This window comes from Drosophila serrata, unplaced genomic scaffold (genome assembly GCF_035046125.1).
Source record: "Drosophila serrata isolate PLE 108 unplaced genomic scaffold, ASM3504612v1 contig_240, whole genome shotgun sequence".
Taxonomy (NCBI): domain Eukaryota; kingdom Metazoa; phylum Arthropoda; class Insecta; order Diptera; family Drosophilidae; genus Drosophila; species Drosophila serrata.
The window spans coordinates 9,005,210-9,030,514 of record NW_028257138.1 but is presented as its reverse complement, the minus strand read 5'-3'; the positions used below and the strand labels follow the sequence as shown (position 1 = coordinate 9,030,514).

Genomic DNA, 25,305 nt, shown 5'->3' with positions numbered 1-25,305 from the left:
ATTAATACTTTGAAATGACAATTGTTTTGGATTAATCAAGGTTTTTCCAACATCATAAGTAAGTCGTGTCCACCACGGCGTATACTTAATATGTGAAATTACGCATACGCCCCATGGGAAGATTTTCTTCTGCCTTTTACTTACCAATACTTTGTTAATATTATTTATAATTCAATTGAAATTTGTATTGCAAATGGAAATATGTATGATTTTAAGCAATCAGTGGCTACTTGACCTTCCATGCTAAAGGAAAAAACTCTGTTTTTGTGTATGCAAATTTTGTATGCGTAAATCAAAGTATTTAAAATGTCATACGTAAGCCAATTTTAATATATAGAAAGCGTTTCTGTGCTAGTTTTTATAGGGCCAACAAATTTGCATACGCAGTTTTTAAAACAAAAACTTAATTTTTTGTAGATTTTTGACAAATTTAACGAAAATGGACAAAAGTTTGTTAATCTTATTGTTCAATGGGACATGGCTAGATTGACTCAGGTGTTGATTCTGATCAATAATATTTATGGTTGAAATGATTCCTTCACTGAATTGCAAGCTCCTGACTTCATTTAAAATACCCTGCAAAAGTGTAAACAAAAGACAGACCAAAGTAGAGCAGGAAACGAGAGCAATAAACAATTGAAAATGTCAGGCATAAATCATGCAACATATTGCACGGTGGCTGCCTTAGTTAAATAACAGATAAATTACAGGAAAATTAACTTAAATGCAGGTTTATTGTGCGCACCAAGGAATTGCGAGTACGTTCATGGAAAGCATAAAACAAAGCCCCGGATTTCCCCCCCCCCCCCACTCTGTGTTTACACTAAGACAACAGCTCTTTGGGAACTCGAGATGAGCTGGACGAACAAAAAACGGAAAAGATTCCATCGCTTCATTAGCTGCCATTTCGGCGGCCATTTTCTGGCCCAAAAATTTACGGACAGACTAGAATTTCGGGCTGGCAGAAGACGAAAATGAACCGTCTGGCGCCGATGCAAATGCGTAATGGATACTCGGAAAAGTGACTCGATGTGGCAGGCACCTGAAGAGGCTGTCCTGCGTTGTTATTAATAACTGAACATTAATCATGGCCACCTGCTTTCGGCATTCGCTCAAATGTTTAGTGCTTAGCTTGTAATTGAAGCCGAGATTGTAATGATACACCGAACCGGAGAGCGCACTTAAGCCACTGACTTAGTCCAAATGGGAGTTTGTTAATTAGGGGAAATGTATGGATATATTCCGCAAAAAACACTTATTTGTATTATTGAAATACCACAATTCATTTATGTTATTTCTACATATTTCTTGGTTGCATCTCCAGCCGAGCCAATAAATATCCCATTTCTGGAAACAATTATTTTAAATGCCCCTTTGACAATTCTAAACATTCCCATTGCTTGTTAATTTAAGAGTTTTCCAGTGGTTTCCTGCTGTTTTTCGGTAAGCTTAAGCCGGAATGAAAATTTTAATTAAATTTTTGGAGGCAACATCTCTCGGGCCAAGTTTAGAGCGTGAGCATAGGAAAAATGGGAAACTTTCTTTCTCATTTGGTTGGTAGCTTGTCAGCAAACATTTTTTGACATTTTCATTTGTCAGTTATGAAGCAGACACAGACACGAGATAGAAAATCCTGGCATGCATTTGCGAGTGTGTGTGTGTGTGTGTGTGTGTGTGCGTGCGCCCATTTGTTATATCCTTATCACAAAATGATTTGACAGTCGAGGAGACCAACCAACCTCTGCTGAATGTGTAACACTCACACACTTGGCCCGGAAAAGTCTGTGAAACTTTTTCTATTTTGTGTGATTTAATAAGACGACATGAGCGTAGCAGTAGCCTTGGGGCAATTCGAGAGATTTGTTCAACTCCGTCCGGCAACTGCTTGAATTATACGGGCTAGATAAATATTTATTTTATTTTCACATGTCGTACCGTGTTTTCGCACTGGCTCGGCTCTGACACGTCCCCTAAACTGCTGTCATTGGAAATAATTTCAATTTCATTCCATCGGCTTCTAGCTGCCTTGAAAAAATCAATAGGCATTTACACCAAATTGACCTTTCACTCACTAGCAGATGAAAATTTCATAAGAAATTGATTGTGCTATCGGTTTGCTGTGAAATCCCTTTGAAATATTGATGACTCTGATGATACCGGCAATCGTGTTGGGTAATTTGTGTGCGAAAAAGGATTTCCACTGCAGCTTACAAGTTATTTTGCCCATCTGCTCGTACAACATGACGTATGCGTGATAATTAAATGTGTAAGTTGTAGAGCAAAGCGAAAGAGAGACAGAGATTTATTGAGCCGTTTATTTTGTCAATAACAGTATTAATTATCTGCATTGGAGTTATTTATGTTATTTAAATAAAATGTGGTATATATTTCATGCTCTAAGAAGGGACTGTAAGCAATTCTCTTAAAGCATTTAAACTTGAATAACATTTATATGTATTTTATATATATAAACACCACAATGACTATGTATTTGCGGTAACTAAATAAATTGTCCCATCAAGTTTAGGCCACACTCTATTCTCTAATACCAATTTAAACGCTTGAGCTGGAAAAATCTTCGTGGAACCGCACAGTTTTACGACTAAAGTGCCTCGCCTAATAAGCCTAAGCTAATTAAAAACTTATCAACAGCTGCGTTAAAATGCCAATTTGGCTGGCGTTAGCCAGTTGCCTGTGGCAACACGACGACAGACCGCAGTAAATAACTCGAGGTGGCTTCGTGGAGGCCCAACAAATTGCATTACTGAATTTACCAAAAACTAATTCAAAAGGCTCGAGCTTCAGCTTCAGCTCCATAATAGGCCTCTTTAATTTACACTTGGACGTGAAGTCAGTCCTGGAGGGACTTTAAAGGGGCTCTGGGAACATGTCATAACATGGCGAAATTAAAATTTACATCACAACTTAAGCGACGTCCGGACGCAGGCTTTCGTCCTTTATTTCTCATGTTTTTTTCGCTACTCATATTCTTTTTTTTGGCAGGCAGAGCACTTAATTTGGCACATTGCCGTGCATATCCTGGCAGCAGCAGGACGACAACGATGACGACGACGACGACAACCATCCGCCCAGGTGCAGCCACAGTGGCGACAACAAGCAGCATTTTGTTGTAGAATGCATACATTTTTTACAACCTTCCAGCAAAGGAGAGCAGTGTTGTCAGGTATAGCTTAGAGGAAAGGTGGGTTTGTTTTTTAAAAATTTAATCAAGTTTTATGAAAGACAAAAGATTACTTCACACCTCAATATATAAACCAGTAAATTAATCATGCATTTTAGCAGACAATTTAAACAAACATTATATTTTGTGTTTAATATACAATTTAATTATGTAGTGAGAGCTTAAATAAGTACCAAGAAATGGTATGGTATTAATAATGTTTTATTTATGAAACCTCAAAGTCAAGAGACATTTTATTTAATTATCATTAATGAGTACCAAGTAATGCTATGATATTAATAATGTTTCATTTAGGAAACCTTAAATTCTAGAGACATTTTACTTAAATATTATTATTTTATTAAATATTATATATTTTAATTTAGCTGAAAAATATCCATCTAGACTGCACTATCACCAGAAGTCATAAAACTTATACCTGCTCGGCGAATTACGAGCCCGCAACTAGCCGCAGCAACAGCACCGTGGAGAGATGGGCGTGGCAGCAAATAAAATTACGCATGCAATGGCAAAATAAAATATGCATCAAAAATAAGCTGCAGCTGGAATCCGAGAGGTGCAAAAAATGCCATGGCTTACAGCAAAAAAAATATATATATTTATATAAAAGTAAATAAAAGTAAATAAAAGTGGTGGGACTTTTGGGTTCGTTAAGCTCTCTCTCCTGCGGGCTGCAAATGCATTGCGATGAAGGGTCCATGGGCTGAGTCAGTAAATTGGTTGCATAATTAATAAGCCTCAAATTATAGTTCATAGTGACTTCATAAATCTACCACAGAAATAGTCGCTATATTTCTTCTTCGAGGGCATCACGACTTCGACTCGATGTTTCGGGGACCGCCTGTTTTATGTTAATTTCCACTTTACGCTTGCCAACACAAACACAAGCGCCAAACACAAGTACAAATATATGAATATGAATGTAATCCAAACACAAGCGTTGTGCGGATTTTCACTTAAAAGATTTTTGCAGCAGCTGCTGCCGCCCTAAAAGCTTTAAGAGCCTCGCGCCCCTCCCAACGCGTATATAAAAAATCAACTAATTTTCGTTTTATGCTGCTGCAGAAAACATTTTTAATTCAAGTGCGTCTACACACACACGCACACACCCATGGCAGCCCTCACTAACAGCCCCTAAAATTTTAATAGCTCACACATTATAAACGCAAATAAACGCCCTTTGCCTCCGTCCCTGCCTTCTGTCGGCATTCCTTTGAGCACTTTCGTCCTGCCGCCGCCAGTGGGTTTCACATTTCGATGTACATTTGCCTAGCGAAGCTTAAGTTGTTTGTGGCATGTGCACTTAGAGAAACGAATGGGTCCAAAAAAAAAAAAAAAAAAAAAAAACAGAGGGTCTAAGTGGTGGATGGCAGGCGAAAAAACTTTTTCCGGGGTCCGGTGCACACTTAAGGGGATTTCCCTTTTCTTGCAACTTAAAGGCACTAAAGTTGCACAGAATTAAGCATACTTCCAGGCACTCAGCGGCGTATTATGTTTATCATTATGTTTATGCTACGAGTACTATGTATATATACTCTATATATATGTGTGTGTGAGCCCTAATGTTGCCGCTTTCTTGGCCAAGAGCAGCTGCTGCCCAGAAAGTTCATTTTGGCCGTAAGGTATTCAGGCGGGGAAATCATAGCACTGCACAAACTTTTTAATTGCTTTTAAAGTTTCGCAAAATGTCGTGGAACATTTTGGCCATCGAAAACAAATATCAGAACGGATTTTTTACCCAAACAACAAAAAAAAGAATTGCCAAAACATAACTAAACAGAGGAGCGAAAGCTGTTGGGTTCGACGACTTCCTTTTGTGCTGTTTATTAACTTTCCATGTACTCTTATATGCAGATTAATTGCTTTTTAATATAAGCAAAAAAGTTTTCCCCAGAAAAAAAAAAAACAACAGCTGTCAAGGGGAAATATATTTTTGCATAACATTGAGCTAAATTTGCTTTTCATATTATTTGTTTTTCCCTCAAACAATATTGTCAAGGAAGTTTCAAAGTTGCGGTTTGAACGCCACAAGGTTTCGCTTGAAAATTGTTTTGGTTTCCAATGTAAAAATATATTTCATTTTAAAGTTAATTAAATTGCATTCCTTTAATTAACCCCCTAATGTGTGTATGGGTTTTTTGTTAACGAAACAAAGGGCGTTCCATAATCACAAATACGCAGGTCATATATTTTTATCCCACTTTTCAGGATCATTCAAATGCAGCAAAAGTCCTCTCTGGTTTTTTGTCTAGCATTTTTATTGCCTTTGCGTAATGTTTAATTATACGCTGGCTGATGATGTCCTGATAGCTTTTTCGGCCCGCCTCGCTCTTTTTTTGCGCATAAACATAACGCAGTTTATATTTTATTTATTTTTCCCTTTTATTTCTCCGCGCTCTTTTTTTTTTGGGAGGGAAACCCGTCTAAAAACCAATCATAAAAACCCTGCCGTAGCCGAGCGTCTGCCAAACGTTTTTATGACATTTTCCTGGCTGTGAGAGATCCCAGCGAAGCCACGCCCCCCACGCCCCAAGCTATCCACACATGCGGCTGGGTAATTTGCCATAAAAAATTGGAGCACAGGCTCGTATTTGTGCAATTTCACAGAAATTGTCAATTTGCACTCCCCCAAAGTCTAAGCCGGAATGATGATGACGAGAAATGTCAGTGGCATCGCGGTTGAGGAGGGGTTTAACTGAGGGGCTTCGGGCTGGGCTAGGGTTTTAAGAGGGGTCTCAAAGTAGATAAGATGGGAGCAGGCAAATACGCGCTGATATTTTTATGGGTCTGCCGTATGCATTGGAAAATCGACTGTTAACATTTAACGCTGCAAATTTAACCGCATTTATGCGATCTTTTCGGTGCGCCCAACTTTATTTGACTCTCATTTAATTTCACACACTGGCTGGCCCTAAAAATTGGCATAACAATTACGCCGGAAATAGGCAATGACACTGGAGTGTTGCGTGGGCGGCGGATGTAAGCGCCGGACTCTCTCTCTCTCTGGATGCGACTATTTGCTATCTGCACTGCACCAACAATGGGGCTGCCTCAATGGCACGTAATTGCACATTGTACATAGAGGCGGCAGCAGGCACAGTGGGGTCGAATTGGTGTCACTAGAAACTATGGTAAATAGGATGGAAAATATGGTACTAAAGAGGTGCTTAGAGATGTCGAAGGAAGTTCCTTCTGCCTTTAGGTATCCTGACAAATTTAGGTTTACTTTACGTTATATTCAAATAAATAAAACCTTCCTATAATTGTGATAAAATATTTGTATAACATTAAGAGATTCCCTACAATTAACGTTAAAACTCACATCCCACATGACTTCATCCCACTGTCTCGTGTCACTATTGTGCTGCACTGCAACATATCCTTGCAACTAACGCTTCCGTTTCCGTGCGTCAAGGAGACGACAGAGGCTCTCTCGTGTTGCTCGACTTGCCATTGAAGTTGCAGCAATTCTCGTAGCCATTCCAGTTGTTGGTAGCCATTTTCTCGTTGCTCTTCAGACCGCCGCCTTTGTTGTCGCTTGCCGTGTGAATGAGTGCAATTAGCAGTCCCACTTGCCCCCTGAACGAGAGATGCAGCTTTTTTGTTTGTGTCCGGCTTTGCTCTGCTGGTGATCTGCCGAGCGGCTTGCATTAAAAATTAATTGTCCTGTCTGTGGCAATGGCAAACAGCTCCTTGGTCTGTCTGGTCCTTTCACTGCTCTGCATTGACATTGTTTTGGGGGTAGTGATTGTGCAGCACAAAAGTCGATTAAACAGGAAAATTGTGTGGTCCTGGAGACTTGAAGGACCTCGAAATACTTGAGCATGACATTAAAAGTGACTTTGAGGCTAGTTAAAGATTCAGTTTTGAGCCATAACTAGTTGGAAATAAAATTAGTTCCCTATTGTTTACTCTCTCTTTAAAATTTGAAAATAATCTAAACTACAGAGAAAGGCTTTACTTTGACTTTGGATATTTATTCACAGAATTCATAATAAGCATGTTGAAAATATCGATTTAAGGCTTAAGGGGACACTATATATATTCATCAACTCTCACATAAGGAACCCGAAAATAAAATTAAAATGCTAAAATTTCGTTAGGGATTCTGTTTGTGCTTGATTGTGCCATAAATATATGGAAATTAAATGCGTCGCAATATCCTTAACTTAAGCCCACCGCCTGCCTTTAAGAAGGATTAGCAGGCTAAATTCCCTTGCGTTTGTTCGCAATGTATTGGGATTTCCTGGGGCTGAACAATTTTTGATTAAAATTACATTTTGGTGCGGCCTTTGAAGTGTTGGGCTTTGGACGTCTGTCTTCCATCTCCACATTTGCTTGCCCCTGTCCCAGTCTCACCCTCAGTCCCTTTCTCCGTTTTTCCCCATTTTCCAACCCAAGCCTGTTGGCCGGGTCAATATTTTCCCAGCTTGGGCAACGCACGTGAACGTTTGAATGGGAAATCCTCTGGCCGAGGAATGAGGATTCTATGGTCACGTTCACGTCGCTGCCTTCGCTACGGGATTTCGTACCTTTTTCAGACTGGCATAATTTGCCGGCTTGGCCACGTTAAGGTCCGGCCCTGATGGATTGTTTGACTAATTAATTTTGCTAGAAAATTTCACAAAATTGCATTTGGCCCGGGCCAAAGTTATTAAATTTTTAATGGACGCCTAAAGGCCTGAAGGCGCTTTATGTGTTTTTATTTCGCCTCTGCCATCGACCATCTGTTTAGCATTTAAAGTGATTTTCATTTGGTTTTTTTATACCCTTGAATAGGGTATTATAATATTAGTTAGAAGCTGGAAAATCCTTGAAAGAGTAATTTCCGACACGATTAAAATATTATTGATCAGCACTTAAAGACGAGTCAAACTAGCCGGTTCAAATTTAAATTTTTTGAAATTTTTAAATTTTACATCATTAAAAGTGTCAAAAAAAAAGGCAAAAAATTGATTTTTTTAATTTTTAATTTAAAAACTTTGTATGCAGATTTGTTAGCCCTATAAAAACTAACACAGAAGTGCTTTTCAAACTGAAATTAATGCATTTTTGCCTTTGTTGTGATATTTAAAAAACTTTTATTTAACCAAAATTTTAGGATATAGAAGTGCCTATTTAAGAAACCTAAAAGTGAGTGTTTTTCCTGTTAGCATGGAAGTATATGAAGCCAGTGATTTCCAAAATATTTATATATATATATATATATATATAGATTTATAATACAAATTTAATATTATTTCGAATTATATAGAAAAAGTGAAAGAAAAATCTTTCCACGGGGCGTATGCGTAATTTCACAGATTACGTATTCGCCCAGGTGTCCACTGCCGTTTAAGTATAATAAACAAATAGGTCTAGCATTAGAAAAACAGATTTATTAACAGTATAAAAACTAGCACCGAAATCATTTCCGAATTGAAATCAATCCATTTTTGGCTTAGTAATGGTTTATTGATAATTCAGATTTCGTTGCATTCTCGAAGAGTATTCAAAAATCAGCTATCCGAAGCTAACATTTTTTCTTGTTTCTTAATGCTATTACTTTCTGTTCACTTTGCCTTCTCCTTGCCAGATCCTTTCGCATCCTTAGCTCCTGGCTCTCAATTATTTAGCCATTGACAATTAGAGACTTTCGCAGATGCTGCCGCATCTAATGCGATTTCGCCTCATTATTCTCAGCAATTGTTCGCTTTCCACCGATTTTCTTGGTAAATTAAATTTGATTCATTGAATTTCTTTGGTCCCATTAACGCTCACTTCTCTGTGTGGTCAAGTGTCGCCATGAATCGAGTGCAAAATAATCAATGGGATTACAAATAGCAATCTTTTAGTGCATTTCTGTGTAGTTTATAAAGCTTTTAAAGTTTTTCCAAGGCAATCTTAAAATTGAATCTGTTCCAGTTATTATTTGAATTTAGTTTCCAGCATTTTTTCCTCCTGCTAAACGATGCAACTAATTTAAATTTTCCATTCCGGACAGCTTGGAACATTTTCGGATCCCCAAAGACTTGTCGCATCCGCTTTGATCTCTCGCGAATGCTGTGTTTTCGTTTAATTTCGTCCCGACTCCAATGCAGAGGGGTAAATATGGCACAAAATACGACAAAAAAGAAGAAGAAAAAAGCGGCTCCGAGGGGAAAAAATTGGATTCAAAGTAACTGAGGACCTGTGGGCCTCTGTGGACAGGCCCTAAAACGCCTCGATTGCGAAAGTCGGTCGTTTGATCTGCGCCCCCGGCGCATTGTCACCGTCCGGAGACTAATTAGCGCTTGTGTCATACGAACTGTACTTATGGTACGTACTGTATGGACTGGCTGAGAGGCGATAGGAATGCACATGCGATTAATTAGGCGACAATATGCTCGACTGTCATCTGAGATTTGCGCGGCAATCAAATGGGGAACTCTTTGCAAAATCCCTGGGAGCCTGGAACTTTGCACAGAGATGTTTTATTTCATTTCGTTTCGTTTGATTTGATTTAATGCGATTCCATTTGTGTCGTTTCCCCGAATTTTCCGTTTTCCTAATTCGCAATTGTGTGTGCACAGTACACACACACACACACACACGAGAACAGGAGCACAAAAGTCTGATTGTCTAAACTTAAGTGTGTGTGTGTGCTGCGCTTGATTTTGTTTGCGCAAAAAATTTATTTCCGTTTTTCCTACATTCGAAAGGAGCAATACGAATTTCAGAAGAAATATAACAACTAAAAATTTAAGTTCAATTTTTTGAAATTAAAATGTGTTATGTCAAGGAAAGAATATATATATTTTTTAAACGTATTTTTATAACTTTTTAAGTTTAATATAATATTTTTAATGTTATTTCTTCACAATTTACGTTAGATAAGATTATCTAATATTTATTAAGGTTATACTTTTTAAGGCATTATTTATTACCTTACTTAAAATCAATTATAATTAGCTTTCAATGCATTATAAAGAATGACTTTAATTTAATTTAATTAAATTTAATATTTTTATTATCATGTTAGGGTATTCAACAAAACGGTCATACTTCTATGCAATTATTTCGTTTTTCTTCTTGGCTGCCAGCAAAATTGTTGCTTGTTTACACGGCGTTGCCAGCGTTTCGTTTCATTCTGCGGTCTGCGCTCTAATTGCGCCTTGGCAATATATCAGAGCAGTCGCTCCTCCTCACCTGCCGCTCACCTGGCACACACACACCCCTAGAACACACACATACACACATTCACGTATGTAGATAGCTCTCCACTTTGGGTGTTTTTGCGCTTTTTGTGCTCTTGGTGCTATTCCTTAGCCAGCTGCTGCCGTTTTGCCATTTGCTTACGCGTTAAAGCTGACAGGTAAAATGGATTTGTTACGGCAATAGAACAGGTTACTGGACGGGGGTGACAGGTGGTGGTGTTGGTGGGAGATTAAGGGAAGAGAATGCAAGACAGGTGAGAAGATAACCCACAAGTTGAGGGAATGCAGTTGGGAAAAGAGTAATCCCTGCTTTTTTCTACGTTTGTAGAACAATTTTAGTTGAGCATTATGGTTAAATAATAGGTAACCGAAAACCAAACTACATCTATAAAAATAAGTCATAATAGATATTTCTTTTATTTGTGCAATATAATTGAAATTATCTTACACATTGCAGAGGCACTTTCAGCATTCTGTATGTAATAATGTGATCTTAAAACAATCCCCTATTTGCTATTTGAAATAACTATAAATTCTCAAAGGATTTGTATAATTCCAATAGTTAAGTTAAGGTCAAAGTTAAGGTTGGCTCTTGGGGATCGCTTTAAGTGTAGAGACATCCGATCCTATTCACTGGCAACACGATTTAGCCTTAAGGCATTTTGGCCATGGCGTGCAGATATTGAAATATTTATCGCTTCCTTTCGCTTCACCATTAATACAGTTCACCGCCAGCAGCAACAAGAGTAAGCAGTTCCAGTTCATTTTAAACTCTGAAGAAAGAATGAAATTGTGCAGCAATTTAAATGAACCAAATTGTAGAAGAATTATTTCCGTTAATAATTGCATTTGTATCGGTTTTACGATTTCCTAAAACATTGCACGCTTTAAGCACAGGTTGAATAAATATATACTTTCAGAAGTGGCTTTTGCCTCCTTGCCAACTGATTCTCGTGAATATGTGCAACGAGGACTTGCATTTTATTCCGAGTGATCCTGGCTGGGGTGGCTATGTGCAGAAGAACTTTTCGGCCAAATCGAAAAACACATTTGAATAATGAGAGCGTTGAGAGCTGCTGCAGTTTTGCTGAGTGCTCTGTTGCATTGTTGCCACAGGCTGGAAGCTGGCAAGCTGGCAAGCTGGCAGGCAGCAGCTGCTCCTGTCTGATGTCCTGTCCCCTGACAGCCTTCCACTGTCGGCTGCCGGCCACTGACATTTTGGGATTTCGTACTCAAAATTTTGAGTTCCTCGCCGCATTATGCATGCAGCCCCAACAGCAATGGCCATAATAATGGTAAGCACTAGCCATCGGAGTCGCAAAGTTTTCGACTTGTGCTAATTGTGCCAGGAGGAGTTTATACCATTTTTGGTATCTGCAATCGTAGAAGTTTGCCGACTGGCAGCTAATTTTTGCCAACTGTCAGCGCTCTCTTCATATAAATCCCTCAAAGTCAACAGAACAGCACAGCACCCACGTGACACATCAGTTCCATTCCATTCCTTGCAAACGTATGTACATGCAGCATATCCAGCATATATCCATCATATTGCAATCGTCAGTTGTGTCGCCGCATGCAACGTCGCTTATCGCTCAGCTCTGTAATGATGGCATCAGACCCCAAAATCCCCCCAAAATATCCCTGCGGCCCAACCCATCCCATTCACCCGAACTTCTGTCGTACATTTTTCATAACGCAATTCATGTTATTCATGTGCCAGCGACAAGTCATCCCTCCAGTCACCAGAAGATGCACAGTGGTTGGGGATTGCCTTTCGAGTGACAGTCGAATTGATTGCATTGCTGACTAGACAGTTCACTTTAATTTAACAAATGCACTTTGCAGCATATGTAGATTATGCGGAAGCTTTATTGTATATTATCCTATATTTTTGTTGAATATTTTGAGGTGCTCCTCTCATATAATTAGGTACTATAACCAAACTTTAAGAAACTTTTAATCAAGATATATAGAAATAAAAATGGACTACCTGAGAATTCTTTGTAAATAAACTCTTTAAGTAGATAGAGTTTTTACTATATTCATTTTAAGAAACAGAGATTATTGAAATATAGTTTATGAACATTCGTAAATTATAGTGTATATGTATTATTATATACTATATTTAAAAGATTAAAGAGCGCCTCCAATTTTTCTAACTATTATTATTTTTTCTGCTTGTTCTGGAACAGTAGAAGCCTAGATTATTCAACTATAATTTATAAAAATTCGTACACTATAGTTTATATATATGTATTATACATAACTATATCTTAAAGATTACAGAGCATCTCCAATTTTCCTAGCCATTTCTACATATTTTCTTCTGCTTCTTCTGGTAAAGTAATCAATTTAATATTTGCCCATTTCCACTTAATGCCTCCACACATTTCTGTTATTTATGTTGGTGGACTATTACATGCGTCGCCCACTGTGCGATGTCATAAAAATTGTCTCATTAATCATCGCACGACATGCCTCGAACTCGGGGGACTCCCATCTCCACCCCAATTTCTTGGGCTCGCGCGTTCGTGATGTTCAGCAACTCAAGGGGCTATTTCTGTACTGTTTGCAGGAAACATGGACTTAGTGTGAAAATCCAGCGAGCAATTAAAGTGGCTGCTCCACTCGATGCGTCGCAGTCCCCAGTTTCACTCCATTTACATTTCCACATCCACAGATCCACGACTCCAGACTCCAGACCTCGAACAAGTGCAGGCAGCATAAATCAAAGGAGTTTTTCCCCCTCATCGGAAAAGCGCTGGTTTTATTTTTACTGGCGTGGCATTTTAAATTGTCTGCGCCATATTTAAAATAGCAACTAATTAATTTATTTTTTTCACGCCCCGGCTGGGAAGTGCGCATTAATAAACAATTAAGTCGTTTTAATTGCAGTTTGCCTTGTGGATTATAAATTTCCGAGTGGAAATCGGCCCTCTGGCAGCCAAGCATCCCGGGACCCGGCCACCTATAATGGGGCCGAAGCTCGAAACTAAATTCGTTTATTATTGATCAGTCTGGGGGCCATAAGCTGCTTAACTTGGCCGGGTGCCCATGCCACCCGTGGAGCCGGCTCATTTCCCCGGGAATCAGGTGTTCGTGCCTGCTGAGAGGCACTAGGCCAATTCCTGGAAAATTTGCTGCTCACTTTGCTAAGCTGAAAGTCTGCCACACACTCTGCGGAGCACACATGGTCCATGGCCTCGGCAATTAACTTTGTAAAGTAAAGCCCTTGTATATCACTTCCAACTCGAATTTCCTCTGAGTAATATACGAGTCTAAGGACATCTTTAAGAAATGTTGTATCAAAACATCTTATTAACTTTCAGGACCTTGTAGAGAATTCTTCTGCCAAAAATCACCCACCCAATATTAGCTCGAGTGATGGAATTTTAATGTCTTCTTTGATTCACAGTGGTTGGGGGAATCATCATTCATTTACATACCTTTCAAGAGCTTTTCGCGCAGTTTGAGGATCTGCAAGTGGAAAACAAGAAAGTTCATTTTAATAAAATAATTAATTCAAAGGAACGTCTTCTTCAATTCACCCAGTGCTGACAGTCTCTCTTTTTCTTTCAGCATAAATTTTAGCAGTGGCGGAGAAACATTCGCTGGCATCTTGGCCAAGTTAACATGATGGGACACGTTAAGCAGGCTTGAATGATGTGTATCAAGGACGAGCGGCAAAAAACTACCAACTGTGTCAGCAAAAAAAAGGAAAAGCCGAACAACAACGGAAAAGCAACTCAGTGCAGTGTCTGGTTGGAAAACAGAACAACAAAAAAGAGAAAGGACTACGGCCAGGGCGATGCTGTGGCTGAGGCCGAGAGGAAAACAAAATGGGAATGACGATAGACATTGAACACGAAAAGGGAAAATGGAGCGAAGACATTAGCCTGGAATGACAGCAGCAAGATGCGAGATAGACACTTGGCTTATATCAGTCCTGTTCTACTCTGGTCTTCGTCCTTTCCGCAACTTGTCCCCCTTTTCTTCCCTGGGCTAACAATAGCAACTTGCAACCGAAAGGCGTCAAAAGTGCGTGCAGCAAATTGAGGCAAACTCCGGCGAACAACAAATGCCAATTGACTGACAGCCGTACGAATGCTTTCAATGGAAATTCGGCAAAGCAGAAAGCCGTTGACTTTCTAAACAATTTTTGTGAAAAGCATTCTAGTGAATATAAAGAAAATAGGGAATGCCATTACCTAATGAAATATTCTTAGCGGTCGGTTTAGGGATGAATGCTTTTTAAGAAACTAAACAGGAAGTTTGAAAGTATAAATAATGATAGTAATAATATCGATTAAATTTACCAAGAATGCAAATATTTTAGATTTTCTTTGCAGTACACAAAATTCAAGAAGCTAATGACTGCTAAAAGTCATATATATCTTGACCAAAATCTTAATCAAAAATGAATAAAACATTGATTTCAGTTAATGAAAAAGTTTGTCTTCGAATAGTTTTTTAACTATATATACTATATAACAACATTTATAATCGAAGCTTTTCCTATGTGGCCTTCGATTTCCACTTTCCTTATATTATAAAGAATACAATGTAATCGACATTTTGCTCGAAACTTTCAGCCTCATTTAAACCTTTCAGTAGTGCAGTCTTTCGTTCCTTTTTTTCTATTTTGTTGAGAGTGTGCCAAAGCTGGAGTCTTAGTAAGCAATCTGTAACATGTTGCCAGTTTGAGTTTTCTATTGAAAAGCGTTTTCCGTTTTTCCAGCCCAAGGACAGCTGGCTTGGCCTACATCCCTGCATTCGCATTCGCATTCTCATTCACATCCACGCACACACTCACACACACACACCCAAAGGACTTATTCATCGCTCACTCACTTAGTCAGCGTGCCGCCCAAGGATCGATGGAAATGTGGCAGGAGCGGGGCAAAGAGGGGCAGAGATTCAGTCGAAGACGCTGCTCCGACGAGTCCTTCTCCTTCTCATTGCTGGGCAAATACAACGCCAGCCAGCAGCTGGCTCAGGCTTTTATTTTCCATTTCTAGCTGAGCCCTAAGTGCAGATAGAGAAAATGCCTTTCATGCCGCTGCTTTAGTTTAAATATTTATGTAAGCGCGGCATTTCATGGGAAATATTTCCCTATTACCGGGCAGGCTCGTTCACAAGTATTTTGCTTTTCTTAATATTGAAATAGGTTCTCGGAGTGGGGTTGAAGGGAGTCTAGGCCAAGTACTTTTCCGCATCTGCAACTGCAGTTTGGCAAGTCCCCTTAGGCTATTAAATTTATAAGATTTTTGAGCAAATTATGCAGCTTATCCTTTGATTTTGAATTCTAATGACGTGCTTAGATTTCTTTTAAGTCTCATTTGAAATACTTCTAAATATCTCCTAAGATACTTTGATAAAGCAATATAAAATCCAGCCATTCAGCTTCAACTTATGTAGGACTGATTCATATATATATTTTAATAAAGAACCAGCAAAAGGTTTCTAAAGAAACCACTACAAAACTCACTCAACTTCATATAAAGTCATTGAGACGATAAGTAACCCTATGTTCCTGGCTTCCACAGGTGAGTTTAACTTGCCTTCAAATTAAATCTCCAGCCACTTGCTTTAAACTCCTTTTACACACACACACAGCTCTCTGCATCCGAATTCAAATGTATTTATATCAATTTACTCACTTCAGTGCCGACCTGACAGACAAAGACAACACAGATCTCGTGGTTGGGCAATTTTTCAACAGATAAAATCAAGACCGAACAAATCAAATCAAATGCAGACAACAGCACAAAAATGTTACAACTAAGGCACACACACGTGTGTGCGGTGGCAACTAAAGAACTGTAGGAAACAGCAATAACAGCAAACAACAAAAGTAAATTAATAGAAAACAATAACAATTCCCTTTATTATTATTACTGCAGTGAGTCGAGGGCAGACATCGAAGTGAGTTCTCTGGGAGAGATTCGAATTTGTTTTGCCTGCCGTTTGCCGTTGCCAGTTTTGTTGTTGTTCTGTAAATGCCCAAGTTTCTGGCTCCTAAAGTGTCTGTGGCGTTGGCTGTGGGCTGTGCATGTGATTTACACAACGGTATGTAAGTAAAATACAAATCATGTTCTTTGCGTTCGTCCTTGCCCCGAAAAGTGAGCTACACTCTTTGACGTCGGCCCACGGGGCGGATGCGTGACGTGGTAATATCTGAGCCTTGTCCCTGGCAAATGGTTGAGTTTTCTTTAGCTTCCCGTGTATTTTTCTTCATTCTTAAGACAACAATAGCAGCCAACGAATCAGGCTAAATGGAAAAAGTATCAAGGAAACTCTTGCGAACAAAATAAATACCCTTTCGATGTAATTTGGTGAATAAATACTGAGTGTAGATAAATTAATTTATACTTTACTGATGATATTCCTTTAAATAATATTAAATATATAATATTTTGAATGATCTTTATATACCAACATATGATAAAGAATATTATTATCTAAGAGAGAACGAAAATACTTTTCTATACGTTTTTTAAAAAGTTTTCCAGGATAATCTCAATTAACCCATTTGAAAATCCTTCTTTCCAGGTATTTTCTTCAAAGAGTTGTTACAGATTTCCTTGAATTTTGGAACCGCATGCGCCCAGCTGAATAAAAACTTTGCATTTGCATTTTTCTTTAACTCTTGGAAACTGGCACGCATTTAAAATATCTTAAGAATGATTAGGGAAAAATATATACTTTGTATACTTATTTGTGCTCCGAGCGTAGCAAAGTTTTTAGAAAAACTTATCACACTCTCAGCAAGCAAGCCAGCAAGAGAGAGAGAGAGAGTGAACTGAAACTGGAGACAGAAAATATCACAACAGGCAAAGTGGGATAAAAGTCTCACAAGCAAAACTTTTTCCAGGTGTTTGAAGGTAAGCGGGAGTGCTGTGCATGGGTGTGTGTATTTTTGTGTTTTGTGGCATTACGTGCATTGCATGTCGAATGTTTGTAACAAAGTCTAAAAAACATCAAGCACAAACATCGGCAACTTTATCTAAAGTACGAGAACAACAATCCCCCGGCAGCCCCTGCCCGCTGTCAGACATTTCATGTTATTTTCCTGCCTGATTGGTGGGCTCCCCTTGTTGTCGTGTTGTTTTTGGCCAGATTTCACCTGCTTTAAGCCGAAAACGAAACTGTTTTCGCTGCCATGCGTGCTGTTATTTTGTGTTTTTTTGCTGTCTCGCTTTTTATTTACTTATTTTTTATTTTCGGTTCAGTTCGGCTCGTGTCGTGTTTTGGCCGCCTTGCAAATGGCTCACCAATGATTTTTAATGCGATTTATAAAGCAAGGAGAAAAAAATAAGAGTCGAAAAGGGGAAACATCACAGCCTGCACTTACACCCATGACACGGACACGGACACGGACCCATTCGAGCGGCTTTGGCAACCTTTTTTAAGTGGCTAGCCAATGGAAGTTGGACGGGTTGGGTTTCCGTTTCCGTTACCGGCATTATGTCGCCCCTTCCCCGGTTCCCCGGTTCCCCGGTGCGGTGTGCGTGTGAGTGTGACTTTATTTAATGCCATTAACGCAAATTGAAAGTTTTACGCCCGCCCATCGGCCATTGCATGCGCAATTGAGTTTTTCGGGTCTCCGACTCGCAATGCGCTCTTTATGACGTTTCATGGGATGGAAATGGCTCCGAGTTTTCCAGAATTTTTTTTGGGCGCATAAAAGAAAATCCTTTGGCCCATTCAGTGCGTTGTATAAATTCACTTGCGTCACTCATTATCCGAACACTCGTTAGCGAAATCCCCTCACGAGCCGCGTAATAGTGCTGCGTGTGTGTGTGTGTCATGGAAAAACTAGCCGCTGCCATTCATAGTTTCTATAGCCACTCCATGGCCCAAAACCAAGGACGAGGAGATCTGGCTTTATTGCCAACACTTTGTCGCGACTATGGAGCACCCATTACAACTACTTAGGGGCATGTAAATAACACTGAAATAAGCCAAGGCGACTTATAAGCAGCGCAAGAACAAGTCTGCAGTAAGGTGCTACACCTGGCCAAAACCCCACCCCTCTCTCTGCTTTCCAACCCTCCGCCGCAGAGCATTAACATAATCGTCACCGTTATGCGCTACGTGTGCATAATGGCGGAGTGCAAGGCAAAGGAGGAGCTCAAGCAGATAGGGACACGAACACGACACATGGGACAAGGGGGGATAAACTATGTTAAGTGCGCTGACATTGTGATATATAGTGGGCTCTCACTACCCTCGAGTGGAAAACGGGGTATGATGACTGTTACTTCAAGGGCTGCCTTTGATTAAGTTAGTTTTTAAAAGGGGTAAGTAGCAGGAAAGAGAAGATATTTCTTAGTCAAAATTAGGTAGAAGTACAGAAAACTGAAAACTAGGTAATAGAGAGTCCCTAATTAAGATAATAAATACAGTAATAAGATAATAATTAATACATTACTTCAAGCACTAAGAAAAACTAATCGTTATGCTTTATAGATGTTAATATTTCCCCAAAACTCAGCTAACTTTCTGTACTTACAAAACATTTCTTTTGGGTTTCAAAAAAGTATTTCTCCTCCGGTCTTATTAAAAAAATGGTTCTTTATATATTTCGTGGTTTCGTTGTATTATTTTCTTTGTTTTCTCTATCATTGTTTCCTTTTTCTTTTCTTGGCTAGTTACCCGAGAAGGCGCGTGTTGGGCTTTAAAGTTACCAAGTTGGGCGAGCGCTTTGGGGGCAGAGAAAGCTGCCAGGTGTGCATATCATGTAGCCGCCACGTCTGCCGTGTGGCACAAAGCCGTGTGGCATACTTTTTGGGGCACAGGCCATTAGCAAACGAACGAAATGCGAAATGGAAAAAAGCGGAAAACAAGCAGACCAGAAAGCTTACTCAGACTCACACACGTATGAATATAATAAATTATCCCTAACACAAACATGGGAAATCAAGAACAGATGAAGAGTCAAGCTAGGGAAAGCCTGGAAAAAAGGAATAGAAAGGGAAAGCAAAGGCGCATATTTTTTGGGATGCTTGAAATTCCACCCGCATAGCTTATAAAATACAAATTAAAATTCCAATTGCAAACCACAGTAATAAAACACTTTTAAGTGCGGCTGCGCTTGAGTCATATTTTTATTTTCACAGAAATTCGTTTGATCAAAAAAGGTAGAGACGGTGGCAGCCGAGATGGTAAAGTCGAATTAAACATTTTAATTTAAGAAATAGAAAGAATATACTAATTAGCTGATTCAAGTTCTGCTTAAAAATGCAAGTTCTTAATTGAGTAATGCATAAAAACAGTATAATGCTTAATGTCATATCCTTGTTTAGGAAATAATCTTATTAAATCTCAATGAAGTACATTTTCCGCCACTGTGCCATTGCCACAGACCATACGTAGAATCCACATCGATGGATATGGCATACATAAGTACTGCTGTACGCCTCAGACTTTTATACACACTCACATACATCTTTTGGGGATTATTAAAAATTTTGCCCAAGAGGCATCTATCAGTTACGGGGGCCTACACGATTCGACAGTGCGCGTCTCATTTCAATGAGTTTCAGCTAAGGGAACTGGAGCAGTGAAAAGAATTTCCAAGGCACTAGGCACTTGAAGGAAAAAGTTGCAATCTATTTCCAGGAAAATAATTGAGAAGAATGTAATATGATAGAAAGAAGTATTGCAGTATATAAAAATACAGAGTATACAAATGATTTCAATACCTACAACACTAAACCCTAAATTATTCAAACAATTTTTGTAAGATTTTTATTACAAAAACCAATTTTAAAATATTAAAAGCTTTCAAAATTGTTTAAGAATTTAAGTAACATAATATTAACATTTGCTTCCTAAGACTACAATACTAATAAATATGTTATACTTCAATCAAATACTTTATTTTTAAAATGGACTCTTGTAAGTAATTTCTTCTGCAATTTGCTGCCACAATTTTTCTCTCAAGGTATCACTTCCTGGCTGGCAAAGTGGCCGCCGCCGCATCCTGTAATTGGCATTCCGCACACTGACCGAAATGAAAATGCTACGTGCTTTCATTTCACGTTACGACAGTCGGATAAGTCGGCACAACGCTCCATTGACCGCCGATGGAAAAGCGGGAAAAGGTACTCCTCCCTCTCCTTCTTCGCCAGCTTATTTGCCGTGGTTTTTTTCGGGGCCGCCTTCGTTTCGTTTTAATTTTTTACGCCGCGGGCATACAGAGAGAATGGCCGAGTTTCGGCGTTTCTTAAAGTCAATCGCATTACGCTGGGACATCAGTCGCAACATCAAACAGCCGACAAAGGCTCTCGAGACCCTTCGAGAAGCTGACAAATATTTGTCTGGCCTGCCTCCCTCGCGAAATCGATCGGTATGTCGAGCACCTTTCAACACATCCCCCAGCAGTAAAAAAAAAAAAACAGAAAATGTGAAAGAAACCTCAACCCGGCAAACCACTCAACTCTTTTCACTTCCGTTTTATGTGCATATTCAATATACACAAAAAAATTTCATTTAATTTCGGTTTTTCTTGGCGGGCCTGCCATTGACAGTCGGCGAATTTCGATGTCAGTCTCATGCGTCTTTCAATTGTTTGCGTGGGTTCCCTTTTTTTCCTATATACATTTCATTTTCTGATAGGTTGAGATAAGAGGAAGCGCCTCTGTTTGTTTTAGTTTTGTTTCCCCCGAATCCTTTTTTCTTGGCCCGCTTTAAATGCTTCCCGGAAAACCTCTTTTGCCGGTCTCTTTTCATGATTTATTTCCTGCGTAATCCGTGCTCTCTGCTCTTTGGTTTTGCTCAACCACAACCTTTCATCCGCCCAATTTATAAGCACCCAAAATACTTGTAAATTTCAGCCGGATTCAAGGCATAAATATGTATGTATATATATATGCTGCCACTCAGTTCTTAGCCATCAAATTTATGAGCACTCGTCACACTAACTCATAAAAACGCGGAGGCGGGGAATTTTAAAATGCCACAGTAAAAGTAAGGGGAGGAGGGTTTGCAAGGCTGCAAACACGAGACAACACTTTGCATATGAAAAGGGCTTTATGGAGGAGTAGAGGCACCGATGAGATTTATGTACTCTGAGGCTTAGACCAAGCTTCGGCCTGTATTTTGTGGTAAACAGCCCGTCCTACCGCCAAATCCTGCCACGCACTCAAAGGAAGAGCCAGGATCACCACCAGCAAGAGCGGGAGTCGGCAAAGGACTTGTCCCTATTTATTCTACTAAAAACGCAATAATATATCATCTACAGTTTATCATTGCTATGACGCCAGACTGAAATTATTATCCTGCGAATTTATTGCCTTACAATAAACGCAAAGTGCACGAGTGTGTGTGTGGGGGGGAAAATAGCTCTCTCTGGCTGTTTGTGCGTATCTGAGCTACATGGCTTGGCAATTCTCCAGCAACAGCAAAACAGTGGAAAAACAACATTTAGAACATGAACCGTTTTGACGAGGCCTCAAAAACAGGAAAAAATCAAAACCAAACATTGAGGGGAAATAACAAGATTCTGTCCAAAACAAAAAATATTAAGGATTCGCGTAGAGAATACCCTGTGTTATAAGAAATATTAAATTTTAAAGTGTCCAATTCACAAAAAAGTTTATTAAATGTCACAATTATAATTCAACAGAAAAATTCTTACTAAAATATGAGAAATTCCTTTAAAAATCTTGTTACTTTTCTAGGAATTTCCCTGCTGAACATATCCAAAATTTCCTGTATACCTAGAAAGCATCAAAGAAGCAAAAAGACCATGGCTGGCATTTGTAATAAAATCGCTTGTTTGCTCTCACACTTTTTGTTTGTTGAGGAGGAGTAAAAAAAAATATATAAATACATATATATATATATACTGGATGGTGGTGCACATGTCCCGATGCGTATACATATACATTTTTCGGGCCAAGTTTATATATTCATGGCAATCTCGAGAGCTGTCACACAGAGAAACTCCATCGCGAATATTTTTTACTATTAGCCAAAAGCAATGGCAAAAATTTGTCAGTCAGTCGGTACCGTCAGGAGGCCCGAGTGCTGGCAACTAAAGCCAAAATCAAATTGCTCCTGTCCTGTCAACTTTTTGCGTAACCATTTTCTTTTTGCAGCTCGTACACATTTGCTGTATTTATTTCATTTTTGCGCAGCGAGACAAATAACACAAGTTTGCTAAATTGTCGGCTGCTGTTGGCCCCATTCCTCAGATCGCATATATCCACATTCTCCATTATGTTCTTCACCCTTTCTGTCCATATTTTTATGACAAGCAAGCAAAAGCCCTCACATCGTGTGTCGTCAGATATTCTCACTGGAAACTACTACACAACATACTCGTACATAGTTCTGTTTTGGCAACTGTTTGCCCAAATTGGCACACATTTTGTGCATAAATGACAAATGCCTTTGATGGCATAAAATATGACTTTGAAAATTGTTTTGGAGCAAATAAAATGGGCGTTGCTATCGCCATGAAAGGGTTTTATTCGTTAAGTTCGGTTCAAGGATGTGCCATGAATCGAGGAAGTGGAACTGAGAGATTGAGTGTGAATAGTTTCTGACTCTAAGCCCTCACTAATGACGAACGATTTTCCTGAAATATTTATCGAGATGATTTTTATGTCCTTCGATTGGTTTACTTAGAAAAATATTTGCTAACGAGCAAAAAAGAAGGTTCTAAAGCAAATGAATGAATTCTACAAATGACATTTAAATGAAAACAGTCTCTTGCAGTTTTCGAATTAAATAAATTGCAATTTACGCTAGAAAGTTTTAAAACTATTCACAATTTCTAAAAAACTTTGTTAAACTTTCATTTACATGCTATCGAGGGAAATGAAGGCGCCATATTGGCGTCTGAACTTAAAGTTTTCGATAAAGGCATTGGTTTTCTGTAGATTTCTAATTAAAATGGAGCTGTATAGAGGAATTTAATAAACTTTTTCGATTTACGATATTGCTTATAATAAAATAAGCATATTTTATTGATGATTTTGATTTCCATTTGCTGTTTCACTTTCAGCTGAAAAGTTAATTATATCCACGTCACTGTCAGTCCTCACATGACAACTCAGGCTTCTTGATTTCTTGATTTCAATTCCTCGATTTCACATGCGCTCCAATTAGCTGACAATTGACTTGTCAAAACATCAATTATAACTGACACTCGTCGAATGTTCGCTCGCTCCTGCCCCACCATACTTTTCCCCGGAAAAGCCATTTGCATTTACAAGTCTGGCAATAAGTCGAGATGTGAGTTTCTTGTTCTGCGGCTCTCCCTTTGCATATTGAATGCCGCTCTTCGACATGACATATAAATGGGCGCGTTAAATATTTAATTGGCATAATGCTAATCACTCCGATGGTTGGCAAAAATTCATTAGCGCTCCCCACATTCGCCGATCACATCTGTCAGCACACACGGCGCCGCGCTACCAAAACCTCAAAAGCCAAAAAAGCCCTCCATCAAAGCCCAAAAACAATCCCATTTATGGAGGGTTTGGGGGTGAAAATCAACAGAAAAAAAAACAAAAACAAACTAAAAACCCTTACCACAATCTGGCACGTGTTACCCCAATGTGGCCCCCTAAAAACCCCCGGCTATCAACCATATCCTGATGCCAGCTGATGCTGCCGGTGCGCTTAGAGAAAATTATGGTCTAAATATATAATCCTTTAGTAATTTGGAGACTGATTTCTTAACCAGAAAAGCCTAATACAAAAATATATATATTAAAGAAGAGAAGTAACCATTAAGAAGGCCTAATTTCTTCTTAATTAATAACTTCTTATTTATTATATCCTAACTTTGCTGCGATTATTGTTAACTTAAGCATTTTTTCATTCGTTTAATTTCCCACATTTTATTTGGGAACTTTAAGCCAAATATTTACATATTAAGCAAACAGGTATGTTATTTAAACTTGCATTTAAAAAAAAAAGTTGTTTATTAATTCCCATTTTCTTCACCTTTCATTTATTTAACGCATTTTTCACAGTGTTTCGGTGGCAAGCAAACATTACACAATTTTGATTGTATTTCCGTTTCGTATGCGCAGAAAGGCAGCAAACAGGCAGCAGGAACAGCAAAGGCAAAAGCAACAAAGACCGGTGACAGCAACAGGAAGTTTCGCTTATTTCCGTTTGTTTACCTTGCGCTGTGCCTTGATTAAATGTCAGGTTACCCCGGGTCGGAATCGTTGCTTCCACTTGGCGAAGGATGGCTTCTAGACCCTCACCCACTCCCTGTCTCTGGGTGTTGTGGTGCCCCGGAACACAGCTGGCAGCTTGGATATTTTCAAACAATTTTCACCCAACTTGGTAGCATTTTACACTGCATACGTCAGCGTAATCTTATTAACAAGGCAAGTATTCTAATGATTCCCCAGCACTAAATGTTTTGCGTGGAAATAAGGCCGACATCCCCCCATATTGTTAAAAGTTTTGGTTGTGGAAGTCAGCATCTGGCGGCTTAGTCGGATTAGAGATATCAAAGAGCCAATTGTTAGAAGATTTTGTTATAAATTAGGGAAAACTTAAATTGCCATAAATATTGGGTGGTTTTTGTTACATAATTTTACATGATGATATATTTTACTAATCTGCATAATAAGTATTGTGGATTTAGAGGATTACTGGTACTTAAGTTACGTGAGAAAAGCTGTTAAGTTCTTTCGATTGCTTCTTTGTTTGTAGAAATAAATTGCTCTTCCTTTGAATGAAATGTTTTTTGTATCCATACAAAATGATACAACTTTTAATAATTCCTTTTAATTAATAAAATAATAACCAAACAAAGGAACCACTCAACAAATAAAATAAAGCTGTGAAAACCTGTATACAATATTTATTGTTTGCAACACTTGGTCAGTTTTATACAGTGCGTGACGAAACTATATAAGTCTTCAACAATATGGAAGAAAAATAAATAAA

The 25,305-nt window shown here is 38.8% G+C and overlaps 1 protein-coding gene and 2 long non-coding RNA genes across 9 annotated transcripts in view; 2 read left to right on the top strand and 1 right to left on the bottom strand.

Annotated features, from left to right (window-relative positions):
- The window catches only part of kek2 (leucine-rich repeat, immunoglobulin-like domain-containing kekkon 2 protein), a 54,386-nt gene that overhangs the window by 7,093 nt on the left and 21,988 nt on the right, over positions 1–25,305 (bottom strand). For 4 of the 5 annotated variants that reach the window (XM_086831134.1, XM_086831135.1, XM_086831136.1 and 1 more), the window contains exon 3: positions 13,824–13,854. The exons of the other annotated variant lie outside the window; for it this stretch is intronic. The gene's annotated coding sequence lies outside the window, so the exon portion shown is untranslated. The remainder of the gene's footprint in view (positions 1–13,823; positions 13,855–25,305) is intronic. 5 annotated transcript variants of the gene reach the window in all.
- On the top strand, positions 2,308–14,720 carry LOC147644040 (uncharacterized). Of its 3 annotated transcripts, none has more exons than XR_015271268.1 (3): positions 2,308–3,184; positions 3,568–11,672; positions 13,957–14,720. It is a non-coding gene; the product is annotated as an uncharacterized LOC147644040 (long non-coding RNA). The 3 variants fall into 3 exon arrangements; XR_015271270.1 differs by having other exon boundaries at positions 2,308–3,202; XR_015271269.1 differs by lacking the exon at positions 13,957–14,720 and adding an exon at positions 12,953–13,116.
- On the top strand, positions 15,045–16,253 carry LOC147644039 (uncharacterized). The gene is made up of 2 exons (XR_015271271.1): positions 15,045–15,923; positions 15,994–16,253. It is a non-coding gene; the product is annotated as an uncharacterized LOC147644039 (long non-coding RNA).